We start from the raw sequence: 21,702 nt of genomic DNA on the forward strand, positions 1-21,702 counted from the left end.
ATCACCGATCTTCAAATCTCAAACAAACACACCTTTCGATACTTTTACAACTATTGCAACAATAAGTGCAACAAATCAGCAACCCTCGACTCGTTCCTCATCCAAGCATCGATCCTCTAAATTCAGGGAAACATAGCTTTCAACTGTCATGACTATTAGAACAATACGTACAGTAGATCAACAGCCTAGAAAACTCGACTTGTCCCTCATTCAAGCATCGATCCTCCAATGTTGGGGAAACATAGCTCTTAACTGTCGTGACTATTAGGTCGTTAAGTCCCAAAATGGCTGCTCGAGTATTCGACATAATATCGGATATCAGAATAACATGACTGATCCTCGTCAGTGCTGTTAGACCAGTCGTTCATTAGTCTCTGTTGCAAACTAAAGCATATGTCAGTAACGTCAGTAACCCAGCTTAAGCTAGCTCTTTGTTACGGATTTGCATACGTCGCAGTACGCATTACTGTATCACCGTATCCATTGCTAGGAAGAACCATCGTGAAAGGGTTAACTAAATCAGCAGGCTGGAGGTAGAACGCCATCACACTCTAGCGATCCAACATTCTAACAATCATTCGAGTTACTTAAAACCTCGACCGGTCCCTCGTCCGTCCATTGATCCAGCCTCTTAGCAACGATCGAGAGATCTCTCGTTGCGAATCGTTCGATTCCTTTTTCCCCGGTCGCTCGTTTGATTAAGAAAAAGAGAGGGAAGAAAGGGAAAAGAATGAAATTAAAGGGAACGGTAATTGATCGGTCCGGCAATCAAACCGTTCTATCAAAGTGCCTTTTATCGCGGCGCTTTGTCACGGGCGTCGTTCCCCATTGGCGCGGAACGAACCAAAACGAGCGTGACGCCCGGAGCCCCGAGTGTCGGCCGCTTTGTTCATCGGTGTGCGCGCGTGTGGCGGGAGATTCGAATGCCCGGCAGCGCGCGGAACTCGCCTGCCGTTTTCTCTTTGTTTGCTCTGGACACAGCGCGCCAGGCCGGGACCTCGTTCCCTCTTCATCGTCTCGCTTCTGTTCGCCACGATAACGTCGTTTAGCCTCATTTGTCCGCAAGAGCAGCACCATCGATCGCCTGTAATTCACGCTGTTGATTTTTTAAGCCGACCATTCGTATCGTTACGTATTCATACCCTCGTATCATTTCTCTCCTTCTTCGAGTCCTCCTTGGATCTTGGCCTGTTCAGGAAGCCTTTATTCAACACAGGATTTTGTTCTTGTGCTTGGATCGATGGTCGGTGATTAGAGGACGCGACTGTGTTCGTTTCGTTCTTTTTCGAGAATTTTTGTCTTTAAAATTTTTGTATTTGGTCGGGTGGTGTGTATTCGATGTAAGATTCCTTTTTCTTGTAATTGGATTGATGATTAGAGGATGTGATTGTATTCTTGATTTTGGTGTTGTCTTTTTAGCTAGAATGGACAATAATGTTTAAGATCTTTTTAACGAGTAATATTAAGGTATATTAAAGTTCAGATATTTAAGTAATAAATTATTTGAAATGACAAATCGGTACACTCTTTGTAGAAGTTTGTTGCAGTTTTATTTATTGAAATATATTTATTAAAATTAACAAAGGTTACACAATGTATGATTATATTATTTCTGTATGCAGTGAATGTGTTCTATAATGAGACTCGGACACGACATGACAGAAAATAAAGGAAAAAATAGCAATCGAATAGATGCATCGCCTCTTTCACACATAGCAGTCACTCGCCACACACGTACACACATATACATATCGTTGCCTTCCGACAAAGTTTCTTCTCTCTCGCTTACTCTTAATAACTCTCAATAACAATTAAGAGTGTTCACTCTTTGATATTTCCGAGACAACTGTCTCATTCTGGCGCATTCTTCAAAATATTTTATTAAACACCATTCACACTAGACAGCACTCAGTCTCTTCAAACTCAATCACACTCGCACACACAAAATCAACACTCACAGTTTAATATGGTGGTACGAGGATGTCGTTAATAGAATAACATGTATTAGATTTCTGTGTGTGCGACTACAGCGTTGTAATTATAGCGCTGATGGATTTTAAGGCGAAAGGAAAGCTTGGGAAACCTGATTTCTTGTTTGAATATTTTTCTGGGTAATAGAATAATAAGAATAGGGATTGATGTAATTGAGAAATACGATTCTACGACTCTAATCTCTGGAAGAATACTAGGCTGCTAGAATTGTACGTTAAAATTTTTCCTTTCCGTTTTAACTCGTGTTTTAACCGAAATTTTATCAGATATAAACGTCACGAAATTAAAATCGGTTGAGGGCAAAGTCTACGTATATTTGTATTTTCGATATTCGATCCTTTAACGATATGAAACATCGCAAATTTCTGCTGCTGTAAATTCCATTTTCTGTTTCATAACATTGCAACAAAAATGATCAATGACCAATACGTGGTCAGAAATTGCAGAGAACTTTTGTTCGCTGCATCACCATCGGTTATTTGTATTTAATTATTCTCCACGTACGATCATTATTAGCAACATCGGAATATTAATCCTTCGCATTACGTCGAATGATTAATACCTATATGATACCGCAATGATCAATACCTGTATAAATCTCTACTCGTTCGGCGATGCGCCTTGCTAAAATTTATTTAATACATCAAAATTGCCTGTAATTATGAAAACTCGTAGAAATTTCCGCAAGTTCCCCATCGCAATTCCCGCTTCTTTGTTTTCGTTCAAAATTTCATAACGTTATATAAATTGGTTCGCGTGTCGTTAAAATAATCCGCCATTTTGTAACTGTGGTCACGAAAGTTGCAGTTTATGATTTTTCCTAGGAAACGTTCGAATATTCCAATTTAGATCTCCACTTTTGACTCAATTTTTTCAAAGTTCTTTGTGTCATTGCGATAGAAAATGGTAGCAGAGTTCTAAACGTTAATTGTATTTCTAACCATAGGTTTATAATTAATTCTTTCTAGAAATTGATCGTATTTTAAAATTTTTTAATTAAATCATTATTAAATATCTCGATTGAAAATTGAATTTGAGTAAAAATTTATTTATTAGTATAGGATAATTTATTGGTAATAGAATATTCTTCCTACCTTACTGGAGTTTAGTAACCTTACGTGCTTAATTTCGAGCCTGCGATTTTGTAAAGTCATTCGATAATTACTTTGGCATTTTTCAAATAGTTATGACGTAAGCATTTCTTTATACAAATTGCCAAGAATCTTCAAATGCGTATAGAGGTCGTCGAAGAATTTTCAGAGACATTCCCAGATAACAGTTTCTCGTAGAACGACAATTCCCTCCTCGATTCATCGATTCTCTGCGGAATAACTAAGAATTCCTCCTGTGTGTAATTATATCTCAAGCTCGATTTGCAGTCTTTAAAATCGTTTAACTATTCTTTACGCAGTGATATAAGTAGCAAGCAATCGCACAGTTGCATCCTTGCAAGAAAAGAATTCGGCATGTGTCATATTAATTTCTAGACGCAAATTTTTCTAATATTTTCCGCCGCCATTTTTCTTCGATTTCCTTTCAATAGATACACAAAACCTGAAATTCTTTGAAATCCTGGTATATGGTATTTTTTAGCCATTTACAGTCACAGAATTCACATTTCACTATCTCAAACTCCATCACGAGATAACAAGAATCTGCCAACACTGCCAAGATGTTCACTAAAATTTTCCTGAGATTTTGCAAACAATTTTTCTCTCGCTTCTTCTCGATCACTGCCCTTCGAGATGAACGAAGCCTGTCCAACAACTCTAATCTCAGACGAATTTTTCACGTACTCGGAAAGCTAGCGCATCTCTTACGAAATTTTCCGCGACATCTCTCCCTTGCAGCTCCATATCGTCCACGGTATTCCCGTTTATTTCTCCTCTGTACCTTACCCCGAACGGAATCAAACTCTCGTTCTCTCCCCTTCCTCGTCGGTGCAACGAGTTTCGACGGTGACACGGGGAGGAAGGATCGAGGGAGACAGGTAGAGCGAAAAACGCGAAGGGTGAGCGAGTACGACGCCAGCAGGGTAACGAACACCCAGCGTTCTCAAAGCGACGAGAGAGCACGCTATAATTACTGCCTTTGTTTCGAACAATTTATATTAAAATGGAAAGCAATCTGCATTCGCAAATTAAATGCTCGCCCCGTTTCCCGTCCAAACGCACCGCTGCCGGGCTAAAGCAAGAGAGGAAGAGGCGATGCAACGAGCAAGAGCGAGAGAGAGAAAGAGAGGGTAGTACAGGAGGTGGATTATCGTGATGAAGAGGCGAGCAACCGACCAGCTTGGTTACCTGCGGCTTGGATCGTGTAAAATCAAACGGATACCTGTGTCGTGTTAATTGTGCGCTGGTAATCCATTGCCATTCATCCCGTGCCGTTTATTCGGTGTATGGCGATGATAGCAGCTCGTCTCTGAGCTTGGCAGGAGGGTAGAGAACTGTGGATTTTGTACGACTCGATTATTCGTTACCGACGTCAGGAGAGTGTATCGATTAGCTCGGTTTAGCGTGTATCGATGGCTCTATGGCAGTTTCAGTTTGTCAGAGGACGAAAAACTCTGCAGTTTTGTTCGATGCAAGGATTACTCGTTAATGATGCGAGGAGGGTCTATCGATTTGCTTCGTCCGATGTCGAGGGCTGCACGCTGGTCCTAGTTCGATAGGGGTACGAATTTCGATCTGTGATTGGTCGCTAATGGGAGATCAGGTTCATTCCATGACAGTACTTGTCTTATTTATCGATTTAGTATAATTATAAATAAATCATCGGTTGCACTGGCTACGCTTCTGTATATGCTCTCCCTCTCTCTCGTTGGGTCCTACCACTCTCTCATACTTCTATGTAAACACTCGTACTCACACACAGGTATCAGTAGCCTCTGTGGCGATGTAGGTGGCTCATCGAGAATGTGACGTTACGAAATTATGCGAATTTATTAGTGAATAACGATAGAAAAATGTGTGGATTAGTTCGGGTTAGCGTTAGGGCTCGTATAATAGTTGGCCAGAGTTTGTTTGAGAAGACAGGAAACTAGACCTTCCGTGGAAACTATGATTATCCATAAAGTACACTGTATCTAGAGTTGGATAATCTGATCGGCAAATTAAATTCCTCGGGAGGATAAAATTTTATTCGATGCCATGATGATTAGTAGGATGAAGAAAGTGTGTCGGTTAGTTTACAATGACCTCGGCTTATCAGAGGGACGGAAAATCCATTAACTCGATCTGATAATAAGAATCATGTAAAATCGTTCGATTAAAAGCTAGGAAATTATATTTTCCAATGTATCACTTACTTCCATATAATATCGAAGCTATAAGATTCCTAGGGATACAAAGGAACACGTCGACCCTTGATAAAACACATTTCAACTCCCCCTGCCGCTGTATTTAAACTCGACTACTTGAAGATAATCATGGAGATGCAAGATCCAGATGTTGGCATTGTCCATTGGCTGTCGGGTCGGGGGCTTTTTACGACGGCTTAAGAGAAAATTATATCCGCGATGCAACGGGTTACAGGCGTGTGAGGTGGTTCGAGGGATCGAAAGGTCGCGGAACAGGGAGGTCGAGGAGGAGGCGAGCGTATTGCTCGTTCGCTGAAGTCAACCAATTAGCACGCTGATCAAGAAGGCTAATGGAGGTCGTGTTCAAGCCGCGGAACGCTCCTCGATTTGTGCGCTGGTAGCGCATGCAGAGATGTTTGAATTACACCGTGCGCAACGACCGTTCACATAGCGAACACACGCGCGAGCGAGCGAGCCAGCACACGTTACCGTACGATATCGAAGTATGTAATTTCCGCGTGACGATGCCTCCGTGGCCTTACAATTGAACGAACGAATCGCTCGAGGCGCGGCTCATAGGCCACGCAGGTGATCCTCCAGCGTTTGCCAGAGATCCGTGTGTACCTACCACGGAGACACGCGACACGCACCGACGCACCTTTGGATAACGTTCGCGACTATTCGTGCTGCAGGCTCGTACTTCAAACGAAATTCGTCGTCGCGTGTTTGCCGATGGTATCGACAGACGAAGGACTATCGCCTTACGTCCGTGGATCAGCCACGGGTGCTCTCCAACGCTCTGGTCCTTGTTCCGCTGTCTATTAGCTAATGTTACTTCGTTATGGGTATCCGGTGGAGTTCCTCGATAATACGCAGTTTCCCTAGGAAATTCCCTAGGAACGGACTTTTGTACCGCGGGAGTCAGAGGTGGCTAACTCCTCCGGTTGGCCACGATCGACCCTAAACTCGGGCTCACCTGATCCTTGCGGGCCCCGTTTGAAAGAAAGGAGACACGGATTTTTAACTTTCTAATGCAAAAAGATCGTAGGCAATGGACCAGATCAATTGAAGGAGAGATATCGACTAATCTATCTACACCTTTAACTCCAACTACTCGGGTAGTGTAATTGGCGGATAAAGTACGTAATACGCTTTCCAATCGAGTTCTGAAGATTACGTGAACGCAACGGCTATTATTAAAGAATTTGTGGTAAAGGAGATACCGATTTTGCTGCGGGTATAGGATTTATTAGCACAAAACGCTTGCAATTATAACACCCGGTATGAGTCTCGGGATATTGCTGATTTCTACCGATTTTTCGGCTACCTTATATAAGTCTTGCTTTTCAATTCTTCTCGAAATTTCTCGTTGTAGCGTAGAACTATTTCGATTCGATTGATTCTTTAATTCAGTTGATACTCGATCTTTGCTCGACCTAGGATAATATGTGTAATATTTAATCTTCTCAAAATGGGATTCAAAGGGTTCAGCGTAAATTCCACAGCGTGCAACAACGCCAAACCTCTATCAACCAAACTTCGCGTCCACTTAACTCGCTAATTCCAAGACCATCACCATCTTGCCCACATACATCATCAAAATGAAGTCGATCGTTAACTCGATGAGACTTGCTCGCTGAAAAATAACCAAATTCCAGGTCGTCAAACAACCTCAAACCTCTCTCAACCGAACTTCGCTCCTATAATTCCGTAAACTCATCTACATTTGTCAGTAAGACGAAGTGGATTATTAACATCGGTCAGACCATCACCAAGCAGATTCCACGACATTCTTCTCCGACGTCAAACCTCTCACGACCAAACAGAGATCTGGGTCCACTCGTGTGCTATCTGACCGAACCCAACTCGCTGAAACATTGAGACAATCTTGGTTCGCACATCGGAGGTCTCGTCTGCCATTATAAATAGGAATTAAGGTGTATGCAGGAACCAGAGTGAACTGGAAGCGTCGTTACACCTCGTGTCATTACGCAACGTGGCTTATTTTAATTTCAAATGACCCTGGCCGGTTCGAAAACGGGGACTAGGAGATGGTGGGATTAAAAGAGGCTTTTAATGTCAGGGTGGGAATTATAATTTAGAGGACTGAGGTTGGCCGGAGGCGGCGTTGGAGCATCTCGCGGAAGGATAACGAGCCTGCGGAACGTTTTCCGCGAATCTTATCCGTGTAGTCGGCTTTGCAACGCGTGCACGTGGCCTCCTGGATGCCCGGGGCATCGTTCTCGATGTCTCGATGACGCCGGAGGCACGGTTCACCCTCGAGATTCCTTTCCGCGTAGAGAAGAGCGTTCCACGGGACCTGGCATTCTTTCGTGGATACTCAGCTTTATACCCGGAAGCCGTTCGTCGTGGATTTTTTTCGTCGGTCTAGGAAAGGACGAGCCGACGGGACAAAAGGACGCGTTGGCATACGGTTTTGTTGCCGTGCCTTGGAAAATATATACAGGGAAAATAAACAGCGTTTATCGGGCTCCTCTCTGCCGTTGCTAGCGCTGCTTCCGCTATATGGTGGAGCTGAAATTTGAAAGTTAGCTGAGGAAGATGGCTAGCTGGCCTTTTGGTGCTATTAGATCAGGAAGGCTGTGAAAGAAGATGATCAAGTGTCTTTTTTACCTTGCTAAATTGGGAAATTGGTTGTAGGAAAAGATTAGGTGGGTTTTGTGAGTTTGTTGTATAATGACCGTATATTTATTATAAAATTATAATTTACACACGTCTTATATCCTAATTATCACTCTCACGCTTCTTATAACAAACTGAAGCTCCTCATAACACATTGACTCAGATCCATAGCAACTGCATAACACCACGTATCCTAGATCTTCCACTCGCACTTCCAAAAACATACATATCTACATTCGTGCCATTACTCGACCTCACACACTTGCATTCACACTAATAAAACCAAATTCACAGGTTTTTGGTGTTGTTGGATCAGGAAGTCAGTGAAAGGAGATGGTTGAATTCATTTTTAATCTTGTTGTATTGGCAAGTTAATGCAAAATGATCAAGTGATTTTTTAATGCTACTAAATTCGATAATTAGTCGTTGAGAAAGATTAGGTGGGTTTTTGATTTTATTAAATGAAAAAGTTAATGAAAGAATACGATTAGTTAGGCTTTTGATATTATTAAATCTGGGAGTTAGTGAAAGATGATTAGGTGGTTTTTTGATGTTGCTAAATTAGGAATTTTATATCGTAGGAAAAGGTTATGTGGGTTTTTGATTTTATTAAATGAAAAAGTTAACGAAAGAGGATGATTAGGTGTGCTTTTGATATTATTAAATCAGGGAGTTAGTGGAAGAAGATGATTAGGTGACTTTTTGATGTTATTAAATGAGAAAGTTAGTTGAAAAAGATTAGGTGTGATTTTAACGTTATTAGATGAGGAAGTCAGTGAAAGGAGATGATTAGGTGAGCTTTTGATATTATTAAATGAGGAAATTGGTGGAAGAAAATGATTAGGTGGTTTTTTGATGTTATTAAATTAGAAAGTCAATTGTAGAAAAATATTAAACGAGTTCTTGATGTTTTTAAATTAACGTCTTAGCGGAAAGAGATTATATTTTTAATCGTGACTACTTATTATTGTGAAATTTCACACATTTTTCATCGTTATATTATTTTTCAACATTGTCAACTATTTCTCTAAAGTTTTAAGAACCTATCATGATCCTATTACGATTGACATCGACAATGACAAAATCTATCAGGATTAGGTATGAAAGGCAAGAAGCTGCTTGAAATAAGTAGTCCCTCTTGCACTTCTGGAAGAATACGAATAAGAACAAGGTAAAACATGGATGATAAATGAAACATAGATCACTAATTAAATTCGTCGAATTCGCAGCAGCATTCGTTTGATAATTTACCTCGGGACATTTTGTAATTTACAATTTCCTCAACAATATTTTATCAATAACATTCCATTTATCATTCGTTCAGTAACAATTAGAAATCATTGGAGACAAAAATTTATCACCCGAATGATACTTCCACGAGTCACGTTTCGAGAAACATCAGAATTTTAAGAATTCGCCTTTACACATCGTTTTTCACATCGTTTGTGTTCGCATGCTTTGAGAATATAAATTTGCATTCGGTTTAAGTGTAAGAAAATGTCAGTGACGAATTTAAGAAACCCTCGAACAACAATAACTATTATCTTCTCACAACGTCTAGTTAATTCAATCGTAAATCACGTTCGTAATTATACCATGTTTATCGTGTGGACAAATGCATTAAATTCCCATTCTCTGGGAGCTACAAAAGACAGCCATTTCATATGCATGGAAACGATGACAGACTCGAGGAACGCGGTTTATTTTTAGCCAATTTTAATAACCCGTAACCGATTTTGAAGCACGAAAGAATATCAGTGAGACACGAGCTCTCGAACGCGAATAATAAAAATTTTCCCCGCTTTTACATACGCGTGCGAAACCCATCATCCATGGTTGGAATGTTTTTCATAGAATTTTCTCGGTTCCGGCGAAAATATATTTTCAGCATCGAGATATCGTATTGGGGGGGATATGAAAAAAATAAGAGCAAAAAAATAAAAATATTCAGAATATGAAATATTGTGCAACTGAGCGAACGATTTTCCACGAATACTTTTCATGAATCACACTCGAATTATGGATTCAATTAACACTTTGTTTACGATTACGCAAACAACCATTTTGCTTTTCATTTGCGCGTTATCGAATTTTACCAGGCTCTTTATATCCCCTTTTCCTTTTTTTTTTTTTCTTTTTTTGGTAAGTTATTCCGCCATGCGAATTTCGTTTAACTCTGCCATGGGTACAGGTCCAGTGTTAGGAAGAGCTTTTAATCGAGTAGTTTAACAATAATCGACTTATCGAAATGAAACGAAAGAATTTACAAAATTATGGTTCACTGCGTGCTGTGTATTCGGTAATTCTTCGAAAAGTTTTCAAAATTTCTAGGCGGAATTTTAAAACGAATATTCACGGAATACCTCGAAGCAATTGATATTGGATAAAAAGAATTTTCGGGAATACGTTGCATTCTCCGATCTTTGTTTCCAGCGAAACTATTTCTTTGGAAATTGTTACAAAACATTCTAAAGAATTTTTAATCGAGCGTTTAACAATACCGAAGCAATAAAAATCGAGTAGAAAGTAAATTCGATACTTTATTGCAGGATATAAACTGCAAAGAAATAATTCACGAAATTATATTCATTTCTTGTGGGTTTGTTTGAAATTCGATTTTCCAAGTATCCAAATCACGTTTACGTTTACCTCCGATAGATATTCCACCTTATTTTTCCCTCGTGCAACACCGCTGAAATTTGTCTTACTAAAATTTCTAAAAATCCGAAGACACCACAGCTTTTACGGTTGGAGGCGATCTTTCGAAAATACGAAAGGCGTGTCGGTCTATTTTTAAATCGTGAAATATGCGCCGGCCTCCCTCTTGTCGCCCGATTTACGAGCCCCGAAAATCACTTCGAGTCCAGCTCGTTTCGTTTCGTTCAGAGACAACTTTGTATCCGCTGGTGGTTTCGTTGTGTCGGAATAAAACGGCCACGAAAATCGCGACGAGCCGATCTGGCTTGCGTAATCGGGATTAGCCACCCCCACCCCGCTTGGAAATCAACGTATCGGCTTGTTACATTTTATCTCGGAATTAATGATTTGTTTAGCTAGTTTGGTACGTGACTTTTGGAAAAATATACAGCGTTTTATAAATAGCTCGCGAATAACGAGTGAATTATTAAAATTGGAAGGTAGGATGATGGGGTGGAATTAGGAGCTTGGACCTTGACATGGATTGATAATAACGAGGCTGTGATTTGTCGATGGGATAATAAAATTTTTTATTTTCTTTTTTGGAACTGGAGCTGGTAGTATTATTATTGTTATTATTATTATTATTATTATTGAAGGTGGTATTTGGTCTTTGAGAGGGTTTAATAAACATTGTTCGGTGACATTTATTTAAAATTTTCTTAATATTAAATTAAATTTAATAATAAGAATTTCGAGTTGATATAGCTTTTGATATGTCGTATATGAATATTAACTCTTTGCACTCGACGATTTTTTGGCTAGGGAAGAATAGATTTTCAAATATTCTCTATTTAAAAACTGACGATACCTTTTTGAGCAGTAAATAAGGAATTGTGTAATAATAGAATTGTAGAATTATTTGATTTCGATACCTCGCACATTGGAACAAATTTGGAAGATCGATATTAATTAATATATCAAATTTAATGTAATAGTGACTGAAATTCACTTCTCGAGTGCAAGGAGTTAAAATGTTTTACCGTTTATGACACTTTCAGAAAAATTGGCAGATGCGTGTTTGCCTTCTAGGAGTTTGTTAACATTTTCAATGAATTTCTTTGGGCTTGAGGCTTTATTCAGCTTTATTTTCGTGGAATAATAGTTAGGTTTGTTTAGAAATTAAGAAGAACTCGATGTAATGTATGATTTATGGTCTAAAGATAAGCCAATTTAATTTTATTGTATCGTAACGTGGAGTAACACTTGCGGCGATTTCACATCGAAGTCAACATCGAAACAAGCTAATTCACGTTCGCAAAACAAACCTAAACTCTCTTCGACCAAAAACTCCGAGAACTAAAAGCAGTTTCAAATTATTCCAAAGTTGCACTTGGATGCAACGCAGCACAACCCAGATCTAATCCGAAGCTAGCCCGGAACTAAACAAATCTCTATTCGCGATACGAGCCGGAAATTTCAAAATTCCAAAAAGGAAGGTACAGAGATAGATCCACGCGTTCGAAATCGTTGCATCCTAACCCAGTCGAACCAAAACCCATCAGGGTCCACGAGATTTACCGCGTTAGGGTCCACAACGATCCCCGATTCCTAGAGCAACTCAAGTTGACCAATTTTCATAGCAATTTAATAGTGTATCCCGTATCTTTATCTTTGGTGCTTAATTTTCTAAGGATCCCGAAATTTTGTCGAAGGTGCAAGAATCTTTGACGAAGAATTATTCACTATATATTGCACATTGCATTATAAATTTGACAAGGAACCATATTCGATCCGTACACTCCGATTTTGATGAAATTTATGCGAAAGATAGTTGTGAAAAGAAATATTGAACACGTATTTATTTTTATATACCACTGTTCATATCGGAGGGATGAAATCGACCTTCAAAGATAGTGGTTGAAACCATAGTTTTTGAAATATCTCAATAACCGAATGGGTTAAAGTGAAGCTTCAAAATGTAGCTCTCTATGTGAGATAAACTACAGTCATAGCAATGATCAAGGAGAGTGTATTCCATGTCTTCACCTTTGGTACTTAATTTTCCAAAGATCCCAAAATTTTCACGAAGATCCGAGAATCTTCGGTGAAGAATTATTCACCATGTAAGTGCACATTGCACTCTATAGAACTGAGATGCACTTCGTTCATGGTAATGATCAGAGCGACTTTATCCCATGTCTTTATCTTTGGTAGTTAATTTTCTAAGGATCCCGAAATTTTGACGAAGATCTAAAATGACTTCATCTCGCAAGTGCATATTGCACTTTACAGAACTAGGGTAAAATTCATCGTGTCTAGCTTCACCTTAGGTACTTGCAAAATGCCAACTTCGAAGCTCATCGTGAATTCCGAATTACCAGTAAAACAATCGTAGCTACACAAAAGAATCTTATTTTTCGGCAGTGTTTGCAACACTGATCCTGCGTCCATTGCTCTCCATCATCCCATCTAGCTTGAATCTCTACGTACCCCGCGTTGCTAACGACAAAAATCCACGTACCCTATCTTCGCAATTCATTACGCCATCAAGACCAATCAAACCCATGTCCCTACCGAGAAACTTGGTCCCATCTGCGCAGAGTGGCACCGTGCACGACGGATTCCTCTCTCGGTGACTCGCCGCTATTCAAGGCGGTCGCGTTGCATAATCCTCGGTTCCGATATGGAAAAGCGTCGGTATCGTTCCCGATGCGTGTAACTCGTCGATCCTCGTCTCCACGCTTTCCGAAGATGCTCGCGAGCGTAACCGCGGCGTCGGCCGCTCGCTGACGGGCGGATCGCGAGCCGATTTCACTGTGGTGCCGTGTGAAAGTCAGGACGTCCGGTCCTTCTTGCCCGGCCCAAGGAATAACCTGTTCGCGTGCACCGACTGTTATTATTCTTGCTATTATTGCATTATGCCGTGTCGAGCCGCCTGGGTGTAATAACTCATCGCGTTCATGGTATTCCTCGATACCGTGAACGTTGCACCGGCTGCTCTTCAGGTATTTCGTGTTATTTCACCGCGTTATTCTGGTATTAAGAGTACTATCCACTGATATATCCGATCAGTTCGCTTACTTTACCATCTTATTCGATTTTCGTAGATGAGAGGGAAGATAGGGGGCAACTGACGCGTTCGGGATTAGATGAAGGTGATGTCCATTGCGTTTGCAGATTTTACGTAATATATGTAGGGTTACTTTTTCGAAAGGTGAACTATGAGTATTTGAGATTTATGGCAAGACACGTATGATTTATTCCACTGGGATAAAAGTACGGTTGGTAATGATATTAATTTCCACTCTTTCTGGGCGCACCGAGCAAAAATCTAAGAGAATAGAAAGAAAATTGCCCGCAGTGGAAAAGTTCGTATACTAATAAATAACAACGGGTACGGGTAGATTATTATGTCACGAGAAACCTGCTTTTCACGATGAATTACGGGTAAAAGAAATAGAAAAATATCGCGCTAAAGTGCACAGTGTTGGCTACAAATAGGGAACACACGCAGCAGTGAATTAAACGCGCTTAGTGATACGCTTTAGCAAACGTATACAAAATAGATACGTTATTTCATAAAAATTCATTAGTTTTGTAACAGCTGAACGCAAGCTCGTGAAAAAGTGGTTTCTATAATTTATTCGAGACATGTACGAAGATAGTGGTAATTATGTGTACAGTTACACAATAGCGGTTAGGTTGTACAACTGGTACTAAAACACCCAGTTTTTCTTTGCTATATTTCATCTCTTGCGTCGTTTCCTTTTTGCGATTATTTTTTTCGTTTGTCGAACAGTTTTGAAATCATCTTTGAAATCGAGATAATTATTAATCGATAATTAATTAGCAAATAAATAACGTGTCGTACACTGATTATTATCTTCTATATAAAGTTATTAAACGAAATTAAAACGTTTGCACATTTTCCAAGGAATATTTATTAATCGATTTCTAGTTTTGTTCGCGGCACATACGTATAATTACCTGTGAAATTATTTCAATTCGAAGAAGCTGTTTGCGAAGGATTTAATGAAGGAAATATCGAGTTAAATTTATTTGTTCGGTTTGCGAAAAAATGTATATCAATTACGCTCATTTAACTGCGCGTTGTAAAACACGTTTAATAAGGTAAATAAAGTACAATTTTGATTAATTATATACCAGATCTCTCATGAATGCTGATGATGATGAACGCGGAGTATAATCATTTCCAACTTGTAACGCACCTGACCAACTGAATTCGATTATCATTTTTATAACTGCCTAATGTCTCGAAATTAGATGACTGTAATTAATCGATCGTCGATTAAGGATACGTAACGTCGGTCTAAAATTCCCTGCAATGGAATTTTTCGAAACTTTCAAACATCGCAATTTCCTTCTTTCAGTATCTTCAATAACTTGAGAAATAATTCATCTATTTCTGCGTTTAATATTCTTATCACGTTCGTAAAGACATAGGCTATATAATAATTCGTAAATGTTACTTTTTCACATTTAATTACGTTTTAAACGTCGAATTTCATACTATCAATTTAAAGATTCATTTTTCTATTTTGGAGCATCTGTAAAAATTAAAGAAATTAAGAAATCCAAGTGACAATGAATAGAGCTCGATATAAAATAATTATATCGGTCCCATATTACCACTGTCATTTGACAGAATTGTGAAAATAGCATAGACTTTAATAGCATGAATTATTAGTCAGATCGAAAGCAAAACTTTGCAACGAACTTTGGTCTAAAAGTAATCGTAAACCTTGTTAACTGATAATCATTAAACATTGTAAAAAATCATTGTATCGGTGAAACAATTGTAACAAAGAGAGGAATAATACCTCCACTTAATGAGGAATAACATTTAATTAACGAAAATTGTTCAGAAACAGAGGAATAATTATTATTCGTAGACCCAAGCTAACGAAAAATTTTGATTTCGTTCCAATGAATAATATCGGTTATCATATTTAACTTCAGCTTTTTCCACGATTCTGTACAATAGATTTTTAAAATAAACATCACGAATATCGCGGTAGTGGAAACAATCGAAATTCGAGGAATTATTGTATTATTTTTTAAAATTTGATGAACGTTCGACCGCGACTCAACGCAGTTCGCGAATATTCAACGACCGCATGATTTCCCCGACATGTTCAACTGTAATTCTATATGTACGATCTCACTGTCTGCATTATAGGTGCACCCACGTCGCTGTCATCCTGACCTGCCCGAGAAATCCTCATGAAAGACTGGGAACTCAGTACTCAGAATAGCATCGGTATTGTAGCCATTTCTTTTTTTATTTTTTCCCCCTCTTCTTTTTTTAAATAGTCTCTCATTGATCGCGGCTATTTTTTATTTATTATTGATCTGTTCCTCTCTTTTTCTATATCTATTTCATCTCTCGATTTAAAAACTTTTTCTCGCTTCATTTTTCTCTCTTTTCCTCGGTTTTTATTAATTTTTCTTGCTTTTTTTTCTTTATTAATCAAGCGCGACAACATTGGTGGTGGTGATGGTGGTGGTGAAGATTGTAAAGTATCGTTGACACGTCGAACGCCGTGTTGAAAAGTTTTTGTTTTCGCGGTTTGCCGGCGGAGAGATCGTTTTGATTTGCGAAATTATTATACAGGGCCCTGTTAATTGCTCTTTCTTTTTTGCCCCCCTGTTTTCTCCCTTTCTTCTTTCGTTTTTAACTCGTGTTCCTTGGTTACGTTTCGCTGGTACAGCATTACGCTTTGACACCTCCGACATCTAACCGTATCCACGTAATTCGTTGTTAAAAAATTGCGTGACACCCGTGGCGGACGGTGAATTTCTTCCAGAAGGCCGGATGAATTTCTTCTAGGAGGCTGGATGAATTTTTAAATGCAGTTCGTACGAGGTAGGTCATTAAGTGCATCTATGCGATATCTCGTACGATTTCTCGAAAACGTACAGAGATCGCTTAATTTTTAGAAAGAAACATATTCAAAGCGTTGCAAAAATTCGATACGTATAACAGCATATTTGTAACAAAGTATTTAGCCAATATGTCGTGCGAAATACGAGCATTTTTCAATATTACGGTTCGATTCACATTTTGCATATGTAACTGTTATAGAATTTTAATCGTATTGTTGCAAAATTATTACACAATCCGACGAGATATTTTATTTCTTGTTTAGCTGAGTACATATAGGATGTCCAACAAGGTTGAGACCAAACTTGGACTACGTGTTACTGAGAACAAATAGATTAGAGAAGTTCACGTCCGAAAATGCTTTATTAAAAAGATACAAGTCTTTAAATATATGTTTGATTTTTTCTGAAAATTTTAAAAGAGGAAAAATCTTTATTGAGAATTAGTACTACGAATTGTAAGACGAATTTTTCTTTTAAACTTTGAACTCGTATCTTTTCAATAAAGCCTTTTCGAATATAAGTTTATACGAACTTTTCTATTTCACCTCGGTAGCATGCAGTCTCGGTTTGGTCCCAACATTTTCGGACACCCTGTATACACTCTGTATAGTACGTTAATACTAGTACTCTTTCACACGATTTCTGCAGTGTCGAAGGTTACGAAGTTCAAAACCTGAGATTCTTCCCTGACAGGTGAACCTCTTTATTCGCTTGATGCCCCGGAAACTTAAAGAAATCAAGCCTGTTTTAATTTTCCCAAATTTTTCACCCCTTTGAACCCCTAGAAGAAACTAATCGCGCTTTCTCCGACTCGATTAAAAATTTGTAAATCAACAATCATCATAAACGGATTGCCGGTAAAACGCATATTACTCCTACGCAGGGAGATGCACGAAATTTCGCCATAAAATTCCCGTAGCAAGTTAAAAAGAGAGCCTATATCACCATACCCCCACACGGAGGGTGTATTACACCCTACGGGTTAAGGAATCCCTAATCTAATCGGTAACCAATTAATTATTACGTGCTAAAATTGCGCCTGGTGATACAGTTAACGAGTTGGCCCGTCTATCCCGGTTAACAGGTTCCTGGCACCCACTCCTCTCCTGTCTCGAAGGAATCAACAAACTCGGGACTACGCGGGGTAATCGGGGCCCGCAGCTTGCGGACACGCGCCTTTAATTGTCTCCTTTTGTCCCGCTTCCGGTTCTTCGGCGAATCGATTGCCGCGAAACGCACCGCAGGGCCGAAGCTGCCCACTCCGCGAAAGCTCCGGCACCCGTCCTTTCCTGCGATAACTCTCTCTCTCTCTCTCTCTCTTTCTCTCTCTCTCTTTCTCTCTCTCTCTCTCTCTCTCTCTCTCTCTCTCTCTCTCTCTCTCTCTCTCTCTCTCTCTCTCTCTCTAGTCTCGTTCTATGTTCCTCCGGGGCGAGAGTGGCCGCAACCGCGAATTACTTCGCAATTTCCCGAAATTGCGCAATCCGTGCAGGCTAATGGCCACCGGGCCGTTGCTGGTCGGTTGGCGTGGGTGGGGGTTAGTCCGCGCGAGTGGCGCGGGCAGAAGAGCGGGTTGCCGTTGGTAGGGAGAACGGTGCGCGCCGTCGAAGGGATGGACCACGGCGGAGGCCACGGGGGAGACGACCATTAATTAAGCAAAATCATAAACCCGGCCGGCCGAGAGAGTACGGTTGCATTGAAAAATATAAACGGCCGGGGCCCCGTTACTTTCACGAACGAGAGCCGTCGCTGTTTAGCCAGCGGTGCACCCGAACAACTGCATCGCGCTGCAGTTTGCGTCAGAGAGGGATTTTATCATTGGCACCGTTGCCGCGCCGATTGCGGTTTCCTCTCTTTTGCCTCTGTCCACCTGTGTACTGGCTGTTCCAAAGCTGTAGGTTTCCAGTTTTTCCATCATTCCGAGCAGTTTCTCGCATTGTTTTATGTTTTTATTCGGTTAGGAGGGGGATGGGCGAGTCGTTCCACGTGCATTGGATGATTTTGTAACTCTTGGAGAAATTTGCAACGACGAATTGTAGGCCGATTTTAGCGAGCAGATTTTAAATAATTTTGTTCCAATGTCTTCGCTATAGTGTGAAGGAATTTTGTTTCGAGAACTTGCGTTTCAACGCTAGAAGTATTATACCTGTTTTGGATATTTTATTTTCGCGACTCCTGAAAATACGTAGCTGCTTTGGGTAATAATTATACTGATTTTTGTTTAAATGAGGTCATAATTATGGATACTCTTTTATTTTCGTTATATCGTATTAATTAATATGAATCGGGTGCACTATATTCAGGCACACGTTACAGACCGGTAGTTCTAGTGTTAATACAGATACTTAATACAGATACGTTGCAATCTTCAAGGATAATTAATTTCTACCGAAATGAAAGTGTCGAGTAATATATAATTTTTCACGCCAAATTTTTCCTTAAATTTCGCGAAAGTTGGTAACGAATAACTTCTAAATCGTCCACCCTTAAGCCCCCCTGTCCTATAAGCGTTACGGCACTTTTACTTTCTGGGTCCAATGTCGTTTCTACAGTGGCAAGAATCATTTTATTCGTTTTATCGGTTTATTTATATAATTTACAATTAACGCATTAAGTATCGTGGCAGGTCACTTTGTATAAATTATGAATTTGTTTTCGTTTGTTATCTATGCTACGGTACATTTGCTGTCTTGTTTACGTGCATTTCTGTGCTTTTCCCTTGCACTCAGTTTTATTTCAATATTGGTGCATTCTTGAAGAAGTAGTATACCCTAAAAGAATAGAAAAGTTAAATAAACTTGTTATCATATTACCCTGAAAATATATATCAAAAATTTTCGCTAAGAAATAAATAGTTTCTTTCATACACTTCGTGCAACAATGTGCAGTACACAGTTTCTATTACTATGAAAAATGGCTTGGACCTGGCAGTATGAAAATTTGAAATACTTCCAGGCAGTTCAGGGTTAATACAGAAAAATTAAAATCGGATTAACGTTTCGTTTTCTTACCCATGCTGGTCCGTCCCTGAGTATTGCAGCGCCCTGTATGAAATTTTGCGTGATTCGTTTTCCTCCGTTCTCATCCCGCTTTTTTTTTTTTTATTTTTTGTTTCCTACCTTTTTCCGTTTTGTTTTTAGTTCAGGCTCGTTCATGGATGGTAGGAGGGTTGTTTTTCGAGCGATGGAGATTGAATGGTGGTTTCGTCGAGCGCGCTTTATTCTATTATTCTCTCCAATTTTGTTGTTTTTTTCTCCTCTCTTTTTTCTTCCTTTTTTTATCTAATTTGTCTTGGGTTGGTCTCGATGGTACGGTATTTAGGTGTTGCGTTAGCGAGATCGGTTGTGAGTTTCGGTCGATCGGTCGACCCGGATGAACGGCGCATTATTAATGGAATGCATTGTCCGGTACGGGAAGGCGGTGACAGTTTGTAGATTTATTAAATCGCGATGCTGGAATATTTAGATGATCGCGTGCACGCGACCTGTCGATGCCACAATGAATGCTAAATCCGATCACGTGTGCTCCCTTTGAACTCCTACGTCACAAAAGCTCCCGGTCACGTGACCAATGGTTCTCCTGTACGAGGCTTTTAAATGTCCCGTTCGCTTTTCGCGATCTTACCCAAATGCAGCTGTCGTAGAAAGCTCAAATTCAACATATGCGTAGCGCAAACTGTGCTTCATCGCCAATGCACAAAAAATTCGCGATCACGTGACCACTCATTTTTTGCTTCCGCAGATACTGTCTCCCGGTTGCCGAACGAATCTCCAGAGCCGACCGAAATCCATCCTGTATCGAAAGATCGATTTAACCACCCACGAACGGTAAGCTCCTTTTGGACTCCTACGTCACAAAAGCTCGCGGTCACGTGACCAGTGGTTCTCCTGTACGAGGCGTTTAACTGTCCATTTGTTTTTCACGATTTTACACAAATGCAGCTGTAGTAGAAAGCTCAAATTCAACAGATGCATAGCGCAAGCTATGCTTTATCGCCGACGCACGAAAACTTCACGATCACGTGACCTGTCATTTTTTGCTTCCACAGAAACGGTCTCCCGGTTGCCGAACGAATCTCCAGAACCGTTCGAAATCCACCCAGTCTGGAAAGCACGATTTAACCACTCGCGCATGTTAAGCTCCCTTTGGACTCCTACATCACAAAAGCTCGCGGCCAGGTGACCAGTGGTTCTCCTATACGACGCGTTTAAATGTCCCAATTGCTTTTCGCGATTTTACCCAAACGCAGCTGTCGCAGAAAGCTCAAATTCAACAGATACATAGCACAAGCTGTTCTTTATCGCTCACGTACGAAAAGTTCGCGGTGACTTGACCTATCATTTGTTGCTTCCACTGGTGCCGTCTCCGGATTGGCGAACGAATCTCCGGAACTGGCCAAAATTCATCCAGTCTCGAAAGCTGGATTTAACAATTCACGCACGTTAAGCTCCATTTGAGCACCTACGTCACAAAAGCTCTCGGTCACGTGACCAGTGGTTCTCCTGTATGAGGCGTTTAAATGTTCGCTTCGTTTTTCGCGATTGTAGCCAAATGCAGCTGTCGCAGAAAGCTCGAATTCGTCAGATGCATATCGCAAGCTGTGCTTTACCGCCCAATTGCGAAAAGCTTGCGATCACGTGACCTTTCATTTTTTGCTTCCCCAGAAGCGGTCTCCCGGTTGCCAAACGAATCTCCAGAGCCGCGCAAAATTCATCCAGTCACGAAAGCTCGATTTAACCATTCACCCACGTTAAGCTCGCTTTGAGCTCATTCGTCACAAAAGCTCGTGGTCTCGTGACCAGTGGTTCTCCTGTACCACGCGGTTTAAATGTTCGGTTTGTTTTTTTGCGATTTTACCCAAACGCAGGTGTCGCATAAAGCTCAAATTGAACAGATGCATAGCGCAAGCTGTGCTTTGTCGCGCACGTGCGCAAAGCTGGCGATCACGTGACCTGTCATTTTTTGCTTCCGCAGAAGCGGTCTCCCGGTTGCCGAACGAATCTCCAGAGCCGCCCAAAATCCATGCCGCCGCGAAAGCTCGATTTAACCACGAACCGACGTTAAGCTCCCTTTGAGCTACTGCGTCACAAAAGCTCGCGGTCACGTGACCAGTGGTTCTCCTGTACCAGGCGTTTAAATATTCGGATTGTTTTTCGCGATTTTACCCAAATGCAGGTGTCGTAGAAAGCTGAAATTTAACAAATGCATAGCGCAAGCTGTGCTTT

At 40.4% G+C, this 21,702-nt stretch overlaps 1 long non-coding RNA gene across 1 annotated transcript in view; it reads left to right on the top strand.

Annotated features, from left to right (window-relative positions):
• LOC108553093 (uncharacterized) overlaps window positions 1–20,294 on the top strand; it is a 152,517-nt gene extending 132,223 nt beyond the window's left edge. Inside the window, exons 2-3 of the long non-coding RNA XR_001890606.1 lie at window positions 15,774–15,854; window positions 20,219–20,294. This is a non-coding gene — a long non-coding RNA (uncharacterized LOC108553093). The remainder of the gene's footprint in view (window positions 1–15,773; window positions 15,855–20,218) is intronic.
• The last annotated feature ends 1,408 nt before the right edge of the window (window positions 20,295–21,702 follow it).

Source organism: Eufriesea mexicana, unplaced genomic scaffold (genome assembly GCF_001483705.2).
Source record: "Eufriesea mexicana isolate 0111107269 unplaced genomic scaffold, ASM148370v2 scaffold9296, whole genome shotgun sequence".
In the NCBI taxonomy this organism is placed as follows: Eukaryota; Metazoa; Arthropoda; class Insecta; order Hymenoptera; family Apidae; genus Eufriesea; species Eufriesea mexicana.